Raw genomic sequence first — 18,090 nt, forward strand, 5'->3', positions numbered from 1 at the left:
TTTGGATTCTTCATTACTTTCCATTACAGAAGGAGATGAAGATTGGGTAAAAACATGGTACTTCCAGATAACCAGTAGCTGTAGTGTGGCGCCCCTGAGGCTCAGTCGCCACAGAGGTACTGCACCTTCTCCTAAGATGTAGTGCCCCACCATCCAGGTAAGGTGGGAACTCCTTTCCACACTCCACTCGCACCCCACACAACAGGGTAGTTCTGCACAACCACATTGTGGCTCAATGCTTAGAGAGTAGCAGGGTACCTCTGGTGGTTACCTGCATGGAACACTGGATGTGCTTGGAGGTGGGTGGAGTTAAGATACATAAAAGAGGGAAAGTGTAGGATTAAAGGTTCATTCTGACAGAGGGTCAGTGAGGAAGGATGCCACTCGGGAGGAGTGGGGATCCCTGGAAAAAGGGATGGAGGAAGGAGTGCTGCAGCTGCCTCAGTGATCTGAGCCAGCTGGCATGGGAAAGAAACAGAAGGAGAAAGATGTAGAACTGCAACCTAAGCTTCCATAAGAGAGAAATATCAGTGTGGAACGAAGGAGTAGGAGTACAGAGAGGAGACGTGGGTTGGAAGAGGAACCCTGCCTATAGGTTCTCAGCGCAAGACTGGGGCCCGGTCCCCAAGGTTGTATGGACACTTATGGTTCTGCAGCAGACACCGGTGGAGTAGTTGGCTGTAAATGCACTACTCCCATCTAGACTTGGGGCACAACAGCAAATGAATAGAGAGCCAGGACTCTGGAGAAAGGAGTCCCCGATAGAGGCTACAGCTGTCTACCATACGAGTAGAGTTGTTAGGAACATCTGACAGGAGGAACTTCAGAGTACCACGGTACTGGAGATCATCACACTTAAAGGCGCTATAGAGTAGTCGTTCAGGGAAGGTACATGTTGGCAGAGTGTTGGAGAGGAGCTTTCTATCTGGCCTGGAGGTTGACCAAGTCTCTGACCGGGAGTACACGGCCCAAAGGCAGGCATCCTTGTGTACCGCAGACTGAGTAAAGCCTCGTAACTACAAGCCTCGGTGTCCTCCATTCATTCCGGCGCCAACCCGCTCAGCACCACTACATCTTGGTACCATCCTTTACACTGCCTGCGCCTTCCCATTACAGCTACACTGCCCTGGGAAGTCAGCCCTGCCTGTGGAGGGCTATACCATCACTGCTGCATCCCACCATCTGTCCCAGAGGATCTGTCTGCAGCGTCTGCTTAACACCTCCATTGCCGAGCACCACAGGTAAAGTCAAACTATTCCATTTCACTAGCTTCATATACCGCCATTGACTTGGACCGTGGCCCTGGGCACCGCTGCTGTGACATGTTCCGCTGACACCGGCCCAATACAGAGTACCCCGCAGCCCTGGGAGGGCAACCCAGTAGCCTTTACAGTAACAAATACTAAGGCTCCAGAAGTAAGGATTACACCACATTTTTGTACTTATTCAGATGTAGTGACACCAAATAGGCTAATTTTATTTTTTATTGGGTAAAATTTGGAGATTCAAATAACATTTTAATAAATCTTGTATAATCCCTGCAGTTAGAAGGTATATGATGACCTCTGATGCCGCAAACAAGCCATCTCAAGACGATGGTGATGCCAGATGCTGTGTTTACCCTTCAGAGACGTGGACAACAGAGAAAACCCTATTGACCTGTGCAGTTTTGACTTCTGTAAAGAGCTTGGTGAGGGAGGATTTGGACAAGTGTTGATTTATCCTCAGTGTTCCCCAATGTATCCTGCACCAGATACACTGGAGGGACATACATATTCATTGTAGTGATCCATTACACAGATTCATATAATATATGGCAGTTCTGATCTGATCTGTTGTGATTTTTACCTCAGGTCATCTTGGCATCACACCCAGTCAGCGAGCAACTCGTGGCTGTAAAAATAATAGCAAAGAATAAATGTAAAGAGGAAAAGGTGTACAGTGAATTAGAAATCCTGAAACTGGCCACCGGGTGCTGTTATTTGATCTGTCCTTGGTCTGAGTGGACATTAGAAATATACCAGAAGCTTTTCAGTGATCTGTGTGCGTGGCATCTGCCATTTACCATTTGTTCCTGCACTTGCTTCTAAAATGTTGCTAAAAGTCTCTTCAGAAGGGGGATAGAACTCTCGTGTCACCTACAGGAAGGAGCAATCCTAATGGTCAATGTGCTACTCACTATAGGTGGCGCTAGAGTTCTTGTTCTTCCTCTCTGAAGAAACAACTTGCACATTTCCCAAAGGAGCATTGCAGCTTTAAAGTCTCCTCATACTGGCATGCTTACCATGTCACTCTGCTAGGAAAGACGTTACCCCTGGGATCCCCTTCTAAAATGTTCAGTGTTTTCACTTGGTTTTTTTCTGCTGCCAAGTATGAGCGTTTATGCATCTTACATAGTAATGCCTGATGTGGGCACTTGCTAATTAAGTAATTATTCAAAGCAAATTAGTCCTTTCATCCTAGAAAACTTCTGATACATTCAGATCTGGCTGGGGGAGCGCATGTGTGCACACAAATTTATTTCTAAGTGCAATATTTTCAGAGTGTTTTGCCGGTTAAACATGGCGTGTGGACAGGGCAGGAGACAGGCAAGGCTGGCCAGATATTTAAACAAATATGCTTCTTGTTAAATTGCACACCACTTAGCTGCCGCTTTCTTTTGCCTCTACTGCCCCTTTACACATTCTGTATACTCCACATCAGCCCTCCATTCCCCCTCTCCCATGTACAGTACAGAGGCTGACATTTCACAGTCACTCCAATCCATCCAGTGCACAAAACCTAGACAAATCAAGCAACCTGTTCATGTCTCCCTCTAGTCACTGGTGACATCTTATCTAACCCTTGGCCAACTTCCACCATTATAAATAAAAACACAACCTGCAGCACAGATATCCTGACAATCTTATACACATTCAGTGCTCACCTTGTCCTTTCTTAATGGTGCCCTCTGGAACTCACAGTCAACATGCCAATTCCTGCATATCCAAGATTTAAGTTAACCAAGTTAGTTTAAGTGATTAAATGATTTTAACTGACCATAGAGCAGAGAGGTTTATCTGCAGGGCATTAGCAAATCCAGATGTTTTTTAGCAACATAAGCTGTGAAAAGTTTCCACACATCTAGAAGCAAAGTTATCCAATCACCATGATCTTACATATAGAAGATACCCATCTTTTCCCAGAAAGATAATATGAATTTGGAAAGATTGAGAAAAATGGGTGTTGACCAAATAAGTGGCGAGTTGATAGCTATTAATAGTGTATGGTCATTCGTTCTTAGCAAATTCAGCTGGCTCTGTCAGTGGTCTGGAGACAAATACATGGGGCCAATTTTATTATTCCATAAAAATACCTATAGGCTGCACCATCTATTGTGCACCAGAAAGCAAATACCAGCAGACAAAATGATGAAGTTGGGTCTCCCAATACCTTATCACTGGACATCATAAGTAGTTGCCCAATTAATCTGGCAGTGGATCTCAGAATACACATTAATGTGATTGCCATGTGGCAATCAGAGCAACAGTTTTATTCACTATAGCAGCCACTGTCCCAACAGTAACATCTTCAATGTTTGGTATTTTTGCTTTGGACAAGTCACTGCTCAGATCAATCTAAATCTCATGGTACTGATCTGTTTTCTGCAGATTGGAATTCCCAAGGATGCAGTCAACAGGTGTGCATTATAGATCTCTTTGGCTCTCGACTATTTGCATGGTAGAGGGTTGGTGCACAGGGACCTGAAGCCAGACAATGTGTTGCTCATGGACAAAGGTAGTCTTAAAATCAAGCTGAGTGCCTTTGCTTTGACCCAACTTGTAGGAAACTGTTGTCCATGTCACATTATCCTGTACATGAATACAGAGGACTAAGACATTCTTCAATCTTGAATTCTACTATAGATAATTGTTCATGTGGAGGGGTCATTGATGCTTTGACTGGATATTTCCATTGGCTTAAAGCAATGGAAACTGACAATGTACTGAGTACACATCAACTGGAAGCAATGTCCAGACTGTACTCCACCTGCGCAGTGGGAGAGGCTAAGAGAAGCCATAAACATGTAAGGCCAGGTTTTCTATCCATGATCCTCTTGTAGTCATACAGTTTTGTCTTCAATTACCTCAATTTTCCCTGGAAAGTAAATGTCTTGGACCACGGCATCAACTTGGCAGTTAAGGTAAAGGAATTTATAAGAATTTGGAGAACAAATAACTTCAGCTTTTTTGCAACTTGCTGTACAGATTACTTTAGTGAGAATATCAGGTCTTATGGTCAGAATTTTTTTACTATGTTTTCTGTTGTATATTATCTTGATTGCCAAACTTGGGATACATATTTTACCATTATCACCTCTGGGCTTGTTCTTTATAGTTTATGGAATAGCTTGAGTTTATGATCATGTGTTGCTTTCTGGGCTCTGTATTAAGACTTGAGATAGAAGCCTGAAAGCCAATCATTGATTCATACAGAAATCACACTGCTTCCTTGGATCCAATGTGAAAATTCTAAGACTTCATAGAGGGACATGGTGCCACGATCATTCTAACCAGATCCTGGTGATGGAACCTTCTGAGAAGTCCATGATTATGGAAACAGAAGCAGCTTTAACAAGCTAGTATTGCATGAAACCTGTAATTTTTAATCTGAAAGTTTTGCAGAGAATGGACAATCCACAGAAGACTCCAATGCTAAGGAGGTCTGTCCACAAGTTCATACAAACATATGACTTGTTCTGCCATCTTACTTAATACTGTAAGCATCAATGACCTGTTCACAGGATCCTTTTATGCCAAGTTCACATGTGCAGTATTCAGCCATTTCAAACAAGTATTCAGTTTAATGTATCCATAAGAAAAATAAGAAATTAAAAGGATATGGTTGCATTTTAATCTTGTTCTTGAAGAAATCTATATTATACCTGCTTCTTTCTACTCGCTCTCCCAACAACCTGTGACACTTGTCTACGTTTCATAGGCTTACTTTGGGATTCTTTTGCAATGACCACATGAGTCCAGAAGGGAGACCAGGAAATGCCATTGACAAACATGGATCCACTCAGCTTCCAGGATGACACGAGAAGGGTACACCACCATGTTTCAGAAGAATCATCTGCACCCAGAGCATTCTTAACATGTTGATGTCAAATGCCAGTTTAGATGACATGTGACAAATATCACTAGGGACCTAGCAACAGGTCATCCACGCAGACCAAACTCCTTTCCTTTACTCCTCCCTGTTCAAGGGATCTTAAAAAGGACCACAATCTGAATAGTGGTCTCACCTAGCGGACAAGTCAGCTCCTCCCACTTGCAGACTACATGCCTTTCATGGACTGTCTCTGGGATGGTCTGAAAAGCACATGTCAGGAACACAAAGAGCATTTTTTCAATTTAAGTTGTCAAGGAGGCCACCAGCTCAATCCTGTGGCAGACCACCCTTTCTCCAGACTCTGCACTCCCCAAAATGACCACTCAGGCTTGTAAATGGAAGCAGAACATTCAAAGAGGAACACTCAAGCCACAGACATCTGTAACATCTGACTCCTCTTCCTGTCCCAAGTAGGCCTTTCCAGCTCAGCCTCAGTATTTGGCTAGTTAGAGCTTCCCTCCCTCCAGATAGTTGGGGTCTTCCCTGACAATGAAGACCCTTGAAATGGGTTGCAAGTCTACATTATTGCACTAAAATATTCAAGAGTTGTTTTGTTGCTTAACCATTTCGGGCAATTTACCTACTAATATCCCATTATCACCAATAGGAATCCACAGAACATTGCATGTTAAATATGATTGTAAAAATATACTTCATCTAAATGTTAGAGCAAATAGTAAAACTATAGTTTATTCTGCAGCAGAAAATCCAAATCATCCAGTGTCATTAGTAACAGCCTTCAGTATAAAGAACAAGGAGACTTGGAGGTGATTTGGCCCCACAGATCCTTGACCTCAATGTCAGTCTGCGTGATCACATGAGACAGGATTTGCACAAGCCTCATACACTGAAGATCTGCAGGTAGTTTTCCAAGATGTTGGGCAAGACCTGCCTGACAAATGCCATCAAAAACGGTGCACAAACAACAAGTACCTAGAACTGGTGATGGCAGAGATTAGTCCCCAAATACTGATGCAATCAAGATTTCTCTTTTGTTCATTCATTTTTATAATAAGTGGATAAGAAATTATGAACACCAGTGTTTCTGGAGGCATTTTTCCCCACAACACCTGAAGCCCAGGGTGGTGAAACGTGTCAAGGTGCTTGTCAGCGCCCCATCTTGTGTCTCTGGTGTCCATTACTACTGGCTGGAGGCTGGAGCACACAGGAGCAGCAATGTTTGTTCCCAGATGGACCCAGAGAGTGAATGGTAGCAGCAGCAGCGCTGGCAATGTTTGCTCCCAGTACCAGATAGAGGGAGTGGGGTGGGAGTGTAGTAATACATCTCTGCCTCTGGTCTTAGCTGGACATTATAAATTATAGATTTGCCTGGACTGTACATTGTATATTATAGATCTACTACCTGAGCATTATATATTATAGATCGTCTGTCCCTGGACATATATTAGAAATCTCCCTGGACATTATCAAGTATTTTTTGGTGTACAAGATTTTTTAACCCCTGAAAATCTAAAGCTATGGGTCGTCTTGTATGCCAGAAGTTCTCTTATAGGGCAGGTGCGGAGCAATCTGCAGTCATTGTGTATGGTGGAGGGAATGGTCCCGATGACAAGGTGAGGGGGCGCCTCACCAGGAAAGTACAAGAATCCCCATTGCCTCATTATGGCAGCGGTGCTCTGTGCTGCTCTCTGCTAGGGTGGTGGCTCTGTAGCAAAGGGGACTTCGCTGGCATTTTGTCAGAGCCTGGAGGCCCCTGAAGCTCCACTGGAGCGATGCGGTGGCCTCCAGGATAATGGCCACTGGGGCGGTGCATGCTCAGGTTTAGATCTTGCCCCGAGATCTCGGGAGACTAGATCTGAATCTGAGCATGCGCCATCCCCAGGCAAATCCACAACGTGTGCATATACCCTTATTGTAAAATCTGACACTGACCATACACCAATGACACAGATACCATTTTTTCAAGTATGTGTTTACACATGGACGTATGAATAAGGCCTTAGTCAGAGACTGGGCAGTAATAGAATAAAATCAATATAGTAATCCTACAATGTCTGCTGGACATGTTATAGTGAGAGTTTATAGTTCAGTTAGTACATAGACACCATACTTGTTGTTAACCAGTCAATATTTTGTCCACAACACTGCAGTGTCAAAAGAGGAAGACAGCGAGACAGGCAGCAACATCGCATCAGAGAGCTCTTGACCTCGAAACAGAAGATCCTCAAATCCTGGTATTGTGACATCGCATAATACCAATGACTAAATAATATTCTTATTAAAAACGGAACCTGTCACTTTGTTTTGTCACTATAAGATGCATCCACTGCCTTTAGGGGCTTATCTACAGCATTCTGTAAAGCTGTAGATACAAAGAACAAGTTATATTATACTCACCCGTGGCGGTCTCGTCTGATGGGTGTCGCAGGTCTAGGTCCAGCGCCTCCCATCTACATGCGATGTTGTTAACCTCCTTGCTTTGTGCTGCGCTCTTGTGCTGGTGTACTGATCTGCCCTGTTGAGGGCAGAGCAAAGTACTGTAGTGCACAGGAGCTGTGAAAGGTCATAGAGGCCAAGCACCTGCGCACTGCAGGACTGTAATAATGTGCAGGTACTGATGATGTATAAAGATAAACGGGGTGCTCACTGTTTTAGATTTGGTGCTCAGAGGTAAAATTCAATACTAAATATAATGCAAAAACCTCGGCACACAATCAAATGAAACTCAGATGAATATGAATATAGACCAAAGTTTATTGATTCCAAAATATCATAAAGACCAATATTCCACAGGAAAAAATTCCACAGAAAAAAATGCGACGTTTCGGCTATAGCGCCTTTTTCAAGAACTTATCTGTAGAGTAAATACATGCACTCATTACATAAGAGATATAAAGTCAGGTACTAATCATATATAAAAAAATAAATTGTAATTAACACAAAGTAAAGACTCAATACATCGAGTAACATATCCATTGAAATAATCAAAATGGACCCAGAATAATACCTGTGGAAATAATAATCCATGGACATCAGAGTCAAATTCATCATACATGTCACTTAGGTGTGGAATGCCTTATGAGAAAAAAAGAAATCATATTGAATAATTTTCAATTTGATACCCAAAACATAGTGCGTCACCAGAAAGAATTTACCAGGTGTACAATATAATATATAAAAGAGTAATACACCCAATATAAATGATTGCAAAAAGAATCCTAATCACATTCTTATTCCATGTGAACAATTGCAAAAGGACATCCTGATAGAAATGCATTGTGCGTACCATGAATATACTTTACAATATATGGAAGTGCTATACTCCACGTAAATAGCTGCATAAAAAGTGCAAAAAAGGAGAATCCTGATCCAAACATGGTGCGCTCTGTAAACATCCCTAATCCCGATATAACTTGATCCATGCATACCTATTTCAAAGTCCGTGGATTGCATGCACGTGCTCCATGGTGACCCATGCGGTATGGCCTGTCTCTGCCCTGAGAGATCCCGGCTCTTATATCGGAGAGGCTAAAGACTTCCGGGGTAAGAGTCAGTGCCAACAAAGAGAACTGCGCATGCGCCGTCGGCATATACCGGAAAAAGCCGAAGTGAAAAGCCGAATGGTAGTGACGAAAACTTTGACTTTAGTCTTTAGCCTCTCCGATATAAGAGAGCCGGGATCTCTCAGGGCAGAGACAGGCCATACCGCACGGGTCACCATGGAGCACGTGCATGCAATCCGTGGACTTTGAAATAGGTATGCATGGATCAGGTTATATCGGGATTAGGGAAGTTTACAGAGCGCACCATGTTTGGATCAGGATTCTCCTTTTTTGCAGCTATTTACGTGGAGTATAGCACTTCCATATATTGTAAAGTATATTCATGGTATGCACAATGCATTTCTATCAGGATGTCCTTTTGCAATTTTTTGCAATTGTTCACATGGAATAAGAATGTGATTAGGATTCTTTTTGCAATCATTTATATTGGGTGTATTACTCTTTTATATATTATATTGTACACCTGGTAAATTCTTTCTGGTGACGCACTATGTTTTGGGTATCAAATTGAAAATTATTCAATATGATTTTTCTTTTTTTCTCATAAGGCATTCCACACCTAAGTGACATGTATGATGAATTTGACTCTGATGTCCATGGATTATTATTTCCACAGGTATTATTCTGGGTCCATATTGATTATTTCAATGGATATGTTACTCAATGTATTGAGTCTTTACTTTGTGTTAATTACAATTTATTTTTTTATATATGATTAGTACCTGACTTTATATCTCTTATGTAATGAGTGCATGTATCATTTACTCTACAGATAAGTTCTTGAAAAAGGCGCTATAGCCGAAACGTCGCATTTTTCTGTGGAATTTTTTCCTGTGGAATATTGGTCTTTATGATATTTTGGAATCAATAAACTTTGGTCTATATTCATATTCATCTGAGTTTCATTTGATTGTGTGCCGAGGTTTTTGCATTATATCAGGTACTGATGATGTCACCACAGATCAGAGACAGACCAATGGTTAAAGGGTTTATTTACAGGGGATAAATTCTCCACGCAGGTAGGAGCAGCTTGCCACTGCAGTCACCAGGGCTACACGCTCAGGACACTGTCTCTACACTGTCAGGGGCAAAGTCTCCTCTGGTCATGAAGTCTCCAGAGTCCACGTACTCCTACAGCTCTCACCATTGCTCTTCTCTTCTCTCAGCCTCTGTGCTCTGACGGGGAGTCCCCTTCCTGGGAGTGTGGTGCTGCAAGATGCTATCCCTCTGGCACATTCTGCTTTCATGCCCTCTGCCTGCACACCTTCTGGTCCAGTCCCTCTAATCATAGCAGTTACATAGTCCAGTATGTGTAGGGCAGAAAGTCTTCACCCCTGGCAAACCTGCTATCTGGCCACGTGATTCTGTATAAGGAGCAGTGAAGGTAACCTCCTTTGGGCTCTTCTTACTCTGCCCTCAACAGTGCAGATCAGTACACCTGTGCAGGAGCATGACAAATCAAGGAAAATGACATCGCATGAAGATGGGAGGTGCTGGACCTGCGCACCCATCGGACCGGACCGCCCCCAGGTGAGTATAATAAAGCATGTTTTTCTTATCTTTCAGGTCAGATCAGGGGCTTATCAAGAGCATTCTAGAATGCTGTAGATAAGCACTGTGTTGTAGTGACCACTGTGTCCGCTAGGGGGCGCTGTGTGGGTGTCCCAGGGCGGGCCTACAGTCATATCCATTGTGGTAATGGGTATAGGATGCTGAAGGATTGTTATGCATCTCAAGGTGAGTGGCCTTGAGATAAAGGCTTGCTTATGTGCTGGTTAGCAGGGCTGATCTGTCATTCCAAGGTGTCAGGGAGAAGTGTTGAGAGTTCATTCTCTGGCTAACCAGTTGTGAGTTCTCCTTCCAGACTCCCTCTGGTGGTACCAAGAGGTAGTGAGGCCGATTTAATCAGTGGAGATCTGCCACCTGAGAATGAGGACGACGATTGGACCTCTGGAGTCTCAGACTTTAAGACAGCAGACGCCCTATTCAGTTGCTGGTGATTCCTTATGCTTGTCAGGTCTTGGTTCTCAGCTCTGTTCCAGTCAGCTCAAGCTAAGTTTCTCTGTTAATGTTCACACTTGATTTTGTTGGTCTGTTCAGTTTGTGGTCAGCCAGCCCTGGTTTGCTGGATCACGGCAAAACCCCAAGTGTCGCACATGTCTGCAAGTCCCATAGGGAATGAATGAGGCTGAATGCAGTGCTGCCACAAGTGATCTGTTACATGGCAAATGCAGAAAAACTACCAGATCTGCTGCTTAATGCAAAAATCGCTGATTTGACAGTAGCCCAAGTCACTGACGACAGGGTCTGCATTACTCACGCTCACCAATGGGGGAAGCAGCACTAAACGTGCCAAGGGCAGCACAAACAATACAGCCCTGGCAGGAAGGTGTGTGCAAGGGTAAATCAATATATTTACTTTGTTCTACGTTCAGCTAAGCAAATCCTTAACAGAATTTTTGTTCAATAGCTATACGAAGCATACCTCAAATTTATCTGACCAACTCAGCTGAAGAATTCAAAGATGGTTAACCATTTTTTGTGACGTTAAAAGGACAACCCATTACACATTCTGGGAAGGACTTGGAAAAGCTCCATGAGAAGTGAGTGAACAGTAGGAAACGTTGAAAAGACATGTCCAGCTTCTAGGTGCAGTTACTAATTTATTGCTGTTTCAATACATATTCCAGTATATCACAGCAAACAGACGCCTCATGCCAGCCTGTGTGCTTTGACTCTAATGAAGTCTTAGTCCAAGAGTCAAAATGCATAGGGTGGCAGTAGGGGTCTGTGTGTTGCACTATTGCATATATTGAAACTGCAAATGCTCAACTGCACCAAGAAGCTGGACCTGACTTTTCCCACTTACAATTGTACACCAAGAGGTGGCAATTGCCTGTGCTTCTGGTCAGGATGGTCTGAATTGGGGCATTGAGGATTAGTACTGAGGTACAGTGACATGTGGCTTGAATAGTAGGAATTGTGTGCTTACTTGTGCGGTAGTCACTAGCACCAACGTATTTTCTCTAGATTTCATCAACCTTTGGCGAGTGCAATAGAGGCAAGAGCTATTTTACCAAATGGCACAAGAAAACCTTTGAAGATCGAGAACTTGCTGAAACTTACATCAACCATACCCATCAGCAAGAAGGAATTTCCCATCTGAAGTGGAACAATATTGGGTGAAAGGAGAAAGCTCAAAATAAGTCTCACCTCCAGCCATAGGCAGCCCTGCCACCCATCTATAAAGAAATGGAGATAAGCAATGATGCATTATGGAAGATGTTTGGTCAATTTGTTTTAGTTATCACTACCATTGAGAGTGCAAGTTAGCTAACTTGTCTGTCTAGTTCCACAAATCTACAGCAATTAAGAGAAAGTGGACAGAAGGAAGAAGACCAAGAAGATGAAGTGGAAGAAGGAATCAATCCAGGAGAGCAACTTGATAAAGATGATTCAAGAAGCTTCTTGAACAGTACCCAATTAGAGTAATAGAGCCCTACCCATCACTAACCATGTGCAAATCAGCCAAACCGCTGCACATTACTGCCAAGACAAATGGAGGTGAGCAAAACAGAATTTGGAATTCTGAATTATACTTCATGCAGCACTATGGGACACCCCCCATCTTCTAATGGCTGCACCATACACAAGAAGCATTTTCTACCATTTGTTATGATGAGTCACCGTAGGAGGAAAAAACAAAATACCAGCTAAGTCCAGAAAAACCAGAGGTTAGCAGCTATCGGATTGCAGACCCCTGAACCTATCCACAACAACTAGCAGTAGCCGTGGTGGGTTCTTACGGTGCCCTAGACCCCTCGATCAGTCGGAGAACTAAATAGGCCTAAAGAAAGAAAGGGGAAATCTAAACTGCCCCAGAGCAGACCACAAAGCAATAGGCAGCCCCCAACATATAATGACAGTGAAGCAAGATGAAAACACTAACACAGATAGAAAGATAGGTTGAGCAAATGATGGGGCCCAAGCTAACTACATAGGACAGGAAAGCTGCTGTCTGCCATCCGCAAAAATCCTATCAAAATGAACCAACCGACTGATAGGAGAAACAGGCCCTGAAGTTGCTAGGCTTCAAAAGACTATCAGCACTCAGGTATATTCTGAAGACCAAGCAAAATATCAACAGTTCAGAGACAAAAATGGAGTTCAGCTCACCCCCGGCCGGGGAAGGCAGAACTCCCAAAAAACAAGGCAAAAAACAAAACAAAACTGAAGAGTACAAAGCAGAGCAGAAAAACTTAGCTTTGAGATGCAGGAATCAGAATTGTCTCCAAGAATCCAGCAGGAAAATAACCAGCCAGGAAGAAGGGCGTCAGCAGCCTTATATCCAGTCCTCAATTCCAGCACTCAGTCATCATCTAGCTGCCCATGTGTTTGGTAATCAGCCTCACTACCTTCCTTCACCAGAGGAGGGAGTTCATCAGACCTCAATGGTGAAGGGAAAAAAATGAACTCACAACACATCTCCCTTTTGTCTCCACTTCCTCAAGTGACATTTCCCAGTGAATGCATTTGTCTTGGTTGAAAGCAATGCTAAGTTTGAAAAACCATCCAAAACACTACGTGTGAACATAGCCCAAGTGGTGGAAGAACATTTTTGTTTTGGGTTATTTTGTCTTACATACAAATTACCATGAAAAGGATGTTCCTTAACATATTTCCCAGGAAAATCCATTTCAGTTTCATTTTTGTATGTTTTATTGTGTGCCTGTAAAAATGGCATAGGACTGACATTGTTCATAGCTGTGACCTGGGAGTCTGAAATGCTTCCAGGGGTATTGCCCATGATGATACCATGTAATTTGAACACTGTTCCTAATGATTTCAGATTTTTTTTATGCCCCAAAATCACCCGAGGGGGGTTGGAGGTGGGAGGTCGTGGCACAAGTGCTTACTTTTCCCATAGACTTACATTGAGCTCATTACACGGGTTTATCGGGTATTCCAATTTGCTGGACCCAACCAATGAGAACCCGAGCTTTTTTTGTGCTCACCCATCACTAGGGCTTATCTGAATATCATTAGCGATTTCCAGATAGCTGCATCGGAAACCTGGAGCGCTCCAATTTATCAGCGGTTAGGCGTCGCAGCTGCATGTGTTGTGGCTGTGTGACAGTCACATTACATGCCTGGAGAGACCAACACAAACAGGTAGTCTCATCAGGTCCTTTGTGATTAGACATCTCCCTCAGTTCACATGGGATGCCATAATTTGCACAGATTGCTTAATCTTTTCACAGTGGACTAGGTCAGAAATTTACCCCATCAACAACAATCCATTCTTGGCTATGACTAGGTCACCAGTAACTCCACTTTGTCTGCAACCCACTCAGTTTCTTTTGACTTTTCGTGGCAAGTCTGTTCATCCTTCTGCTGGCTCTGATCACCTGAGGGCCATAGATGCCATGAGTCATTATCAATCACATCAGCAAAGACCATTTCTTTTTTGGTCACATCCACACCAAACTCAATCTTCATATTCACTCGGGTGCAGTCTTGTGCTGACCATGTTTTTTCCAGAATTTCAAAGATGGCCACTGTGGAATGGTTCATGATGTCCACCTCTGCCAGGCCAATCACAAGGCCAGCACAGTTTAGTTGCAATCAGCTGATCTTCAGACCATTGAGAGTCATTATTGGCATCATCCTTGAAAGACAGCTATATGTTATGATTGAGTCACTGAGGAGGAAAGAGCAAAAACAAGCTAAGCCACAGAAAACCAGAGAGGTTGGTAACTAAGTGGATTGCAGACCCCTGATCCTATCCACACAGCTAGCAGTAGCCGTGGAGCGTACCTACGATGATCCTAGGCGCCTCGTCACAGCCGGAGAACTAAATAAGCCAAAAGCAAGAAAAGGGGAAATATAAACTGCCCCAGAACAGACCCCAAAGCAATAGACAGCCCCCAAACATGTATTGTCAGTGAGACAAGATGAAAACACAAACACAGATAGAAAAATAGGCTGAGCAAACGATGGGGCCCACACTAACTAGAAAGGACAGGAAAGGAAAGATGCTGTCTGCAATCACGCACAAAACCATGCCAAAAAAAATGTCCAACACTTACTGATAACAAAAACCCTGAAGTCACTAGACTTCAATTCCCTATATCAGCACTCTGGTATATTCTGAAGACAGGGCAAAAAGACCCATCTGATCAGGACAAAAAGCAAACTGGCATAAACAGAGATAAGAATGGAAATTCAGCACAGCCCCAGCAGGGGCTGGCTGACCATAAAAACTGAGTTGACCAGACCAAATCTCATGTGAAAAAACAGCAGAGCACACTTAGCTTGAGAACGCAGGAACAGAACTGGAACCAGAACCTCAGGGCAGGAAAAAAAAAAAAAAAAAAAAACCACCAGCACAAAATTAGGGAGTCGGCTGACTTAAATCCAGTCAGAGACTCCTGATGTCCACTCACAGTGGTCCTCAGGTGGCAGGTCTCTGCCATATAGATCAGCTTCATTACCTACTGTCACCACTAGAGGGAGCCCGGATGGAGAACTCAGGACTACTCTGTCAACACAGCCAGCTCCACCACCCTCACCAGAGGCAAACCAGAAAATGAGTTCACAACAGCTATACTTTAGGAGGGTGAAATTTATATCCTTCTGGTACGTCCAGGATTTCTATTCATGAATGAACTGGTGGCTATTCTCCTGCACACCCACTCTATAGGGATCATCTCACAGAGTGGCAATGAACCAGTTGCACTGCACTTAGTCACAAATGCTATCTTGATACCAGATTCTTGTAGCAGTTTGAATATGCAGCTGGTGGTCTTGATGGAGATGGATGATTTCCTCTCAATGTGGTCCTTCCTGGCTGCATTGCCCGCTGTGATCTGGTCCTTGGACTGCATGAGGACAAAGCCAGGGTAATACAGCTAGTAAGTTTTACCTTCATGCAGCTTCTTGCCCAGTCTCAACTCATGTGTGTCCATGATCATCTATGTCTATGTTAAAATATTACACTGAAGGTCACTTGTCTGACCAAAACCTTTACTACTGTGTACTACTCCTGGAATAAATTGTCACCATAATGCCAAGCTGAGTGCCATTTATTGCTAGATTATATGCCAACTTGTCAACTCAGACTAAGGCCTCTTTCACACATCAGTATTTGTATGCCAAAACCAGGAATGTATCCATAATAAGCAACAGGAGTCAGTCTTTCAATTATATTTTTTTCTCGGTAAGTTCCATTTCTGGCTTTGACATACAAACACTGATGCAAAATACTGACCAAACACTGACGTGTGCATGAGCCTGAACTTGGCAGTTGATGAAGAATTGGTAATAGATGCAGGACAGCCAACAGCTTTAATTTATGATAAAAACAGAACCTGAATTTTGAGACAGAAGTCTACGGTCCTGATTCATCCATGCATAAAGCATCACACAATCTTGCATCAGAAGTGGAAATTTTCTAAGACTTCTTGGAATTACAACCATTATGGACATCCATGACATGTCACTGAATACTGCAATACTAAATCTTTCCACTGGGAGCACTGCAGAACAATGGAACACTTAGGCCATGTGCACACGATGCATTTTTCCAGCAGATCCGCAGCGGATTTTACCGGACAGGAACGCTGCAAAGCGATTTACAGTACAACGTATGGCTAAGCCCACACGGTGATTTTCTTCCTATGGATTTTTCTGCATAGATTTTAGGAAATCCCCAGGTCAAATGACCTGCATTTTTCTTCTTTTTTATTGCGGTTTTTGGGCGCTTTTACACTGCGGATTTGGAAAATGGAGTAGGTGGAAAACCGCACAAAAGTAGTGACATGCTGCATTTTTTGGACCACACAAAAACCGCGCGGAAAAGACTGCAGCGTGTGCACAGCGGCTTTTTTTATTGATTTGCATTGTACTGTAAATCACTTTGCGGATCTGCAGCGTTTGTGCGGCAAAATCTGCTGCGGATCCGCAGGTAAAATGCATCGTGTGCACTTAGCCTTACTGCCAGATATCTCCACTGGTGAAAACTAATCAGATCACGGAACTGAAATTAATTAAAAAGTAATAAATTCTAACAAACTTTTCTTTAAACAAGCCATATCCCACAAATTTACTTAATCAACATTTGCATAATTCAAGGATAAGGTTTTGCCCATCCTCAGAATAGGGGTGAACAGCCTAATGCAGAAGGAAATTTTTGGCTTCCAGGGAGAAGGAGACACCTGAGGTGAGGGGAAATGCTGGATTATACTAATGAGCCTCACAATAACCAGTGAACACATAGGAGCAGCACTGAGGAGCTGATGTGAGGCCAATGGCAGGAAGAGACGTTTCTCAGATCACCATGTTATTCTAGAAGCTGCAGCTGATCTGTTCTGGGTGGAAGTTGTCTGTCACCAAGATGATTGATAATAGATGGCTCCTAATTGTGAGCGAATCTGAACTAGATACAAGGTCAGATAATGTGAAGCCTCCAATACATAGATAATGGTCTTCAGAATGATGCAGGGCCTTCATTCCTCTTGGTATCTGTTTTGCTCTGTGTCTATTGGCATGCAGTAGTGTATATTGTCCGTACAAGCCCCCTCTAAAATGTAAAGTGCTGCGGAATATGTTGGCACTGTGTCACCATCACCCACGGACCGATTTGCCAGTGTGGGAAAAGAAAGGCTTTGTACAATTTAATAAGACTCTTGCACACAGTGACACGCTGTAAACAATTTGAGATAATAGCAAAACCATTTTTTGTTTTTCATTCTATTGTCAAAGTCGCTGCCCATAAAAAATATGATGAATTCTGTTCTAAATACAACTGCAGATATTCTAGCCAAAGAGGCAGCCGTGACAAGAAAAGTGTTTCAACATTAACCTCTCGAGGTTTCAGCAGTTCAAGAACAGACCCACATATCCCTTTTGCAGAAGAAAAAGACATCTCTTGTTGCTTCCCAAGTGGATCCATAACCTCCCTTTTGTTTGTTTAAACGGGGTTGTGTCATGACTTATATGGGGAGTTGCGTCCTGTGGTACCAAAACATCTACAGGTTGAGTTCACAAGATATAATCATGAAAGTTTGGGTCTTTTAGGCCAAAAGAAAAGTTTAGGAATTCTCAGAATTTTTACTGGAAAAAGATGGAAGAGACTATATAAAGTATTGTTCAATCATGTCTCATTTGTGCTCAAATGAACCCAAGACCAAAAAGGACAAACCTCCACTCCTCCAAATTGCACCTGCAGATGATCCATGGTCTATGTTACAGATTACCTGATGGTAACAGACCAAAAATGGTCTCAGGTATGCATTGGTTGTAGTAGATGTTATTTCTAAATGGGTTGTATTTTACCTGTCAGGAAAGATGATGCTTTGTCTACAGAGAGCATTATTTAATCATGTCTTTTGTACTTGGTAGATCCCAAGAA

General features: G+C 43.0%; 1 pseudogene; it reads right to left on the reverse strand.

Annotated features, from left to right (window-relative positions):
* Positions 1 to 12,380: 12,380 nt before the first annotated feature.
* On the reverse strand, positions 12,381 to 15,609 carry LOC141056022 (bifunctional phosphoribosylaminoimidazole carboxylase/phosphoribosylaminoimidazole succinocarboxamide synthetase-like; annotated as a pseudogene).
* Positions 15,610 to 18,090: the final 2,481 nt, after the last annotated feature.

This window comes from Dendrobates tinctorius, unplaced genomic scaffold (assembly GCF_039654945.1).
Source record: "Dendrobates tinctorius isolate UK_male_01 unplaced genomic scaffold, ASM3965494v1 ptg000193l, whole genome shotgun sequence".
NCBI classification, from domain to species: domain Eukaryota; kingdom Metazoa; phylum Chordata; class Amphibia; order Anura; family Dendrobatidae; genus Dendrobates; species Dendrobates tinctorius.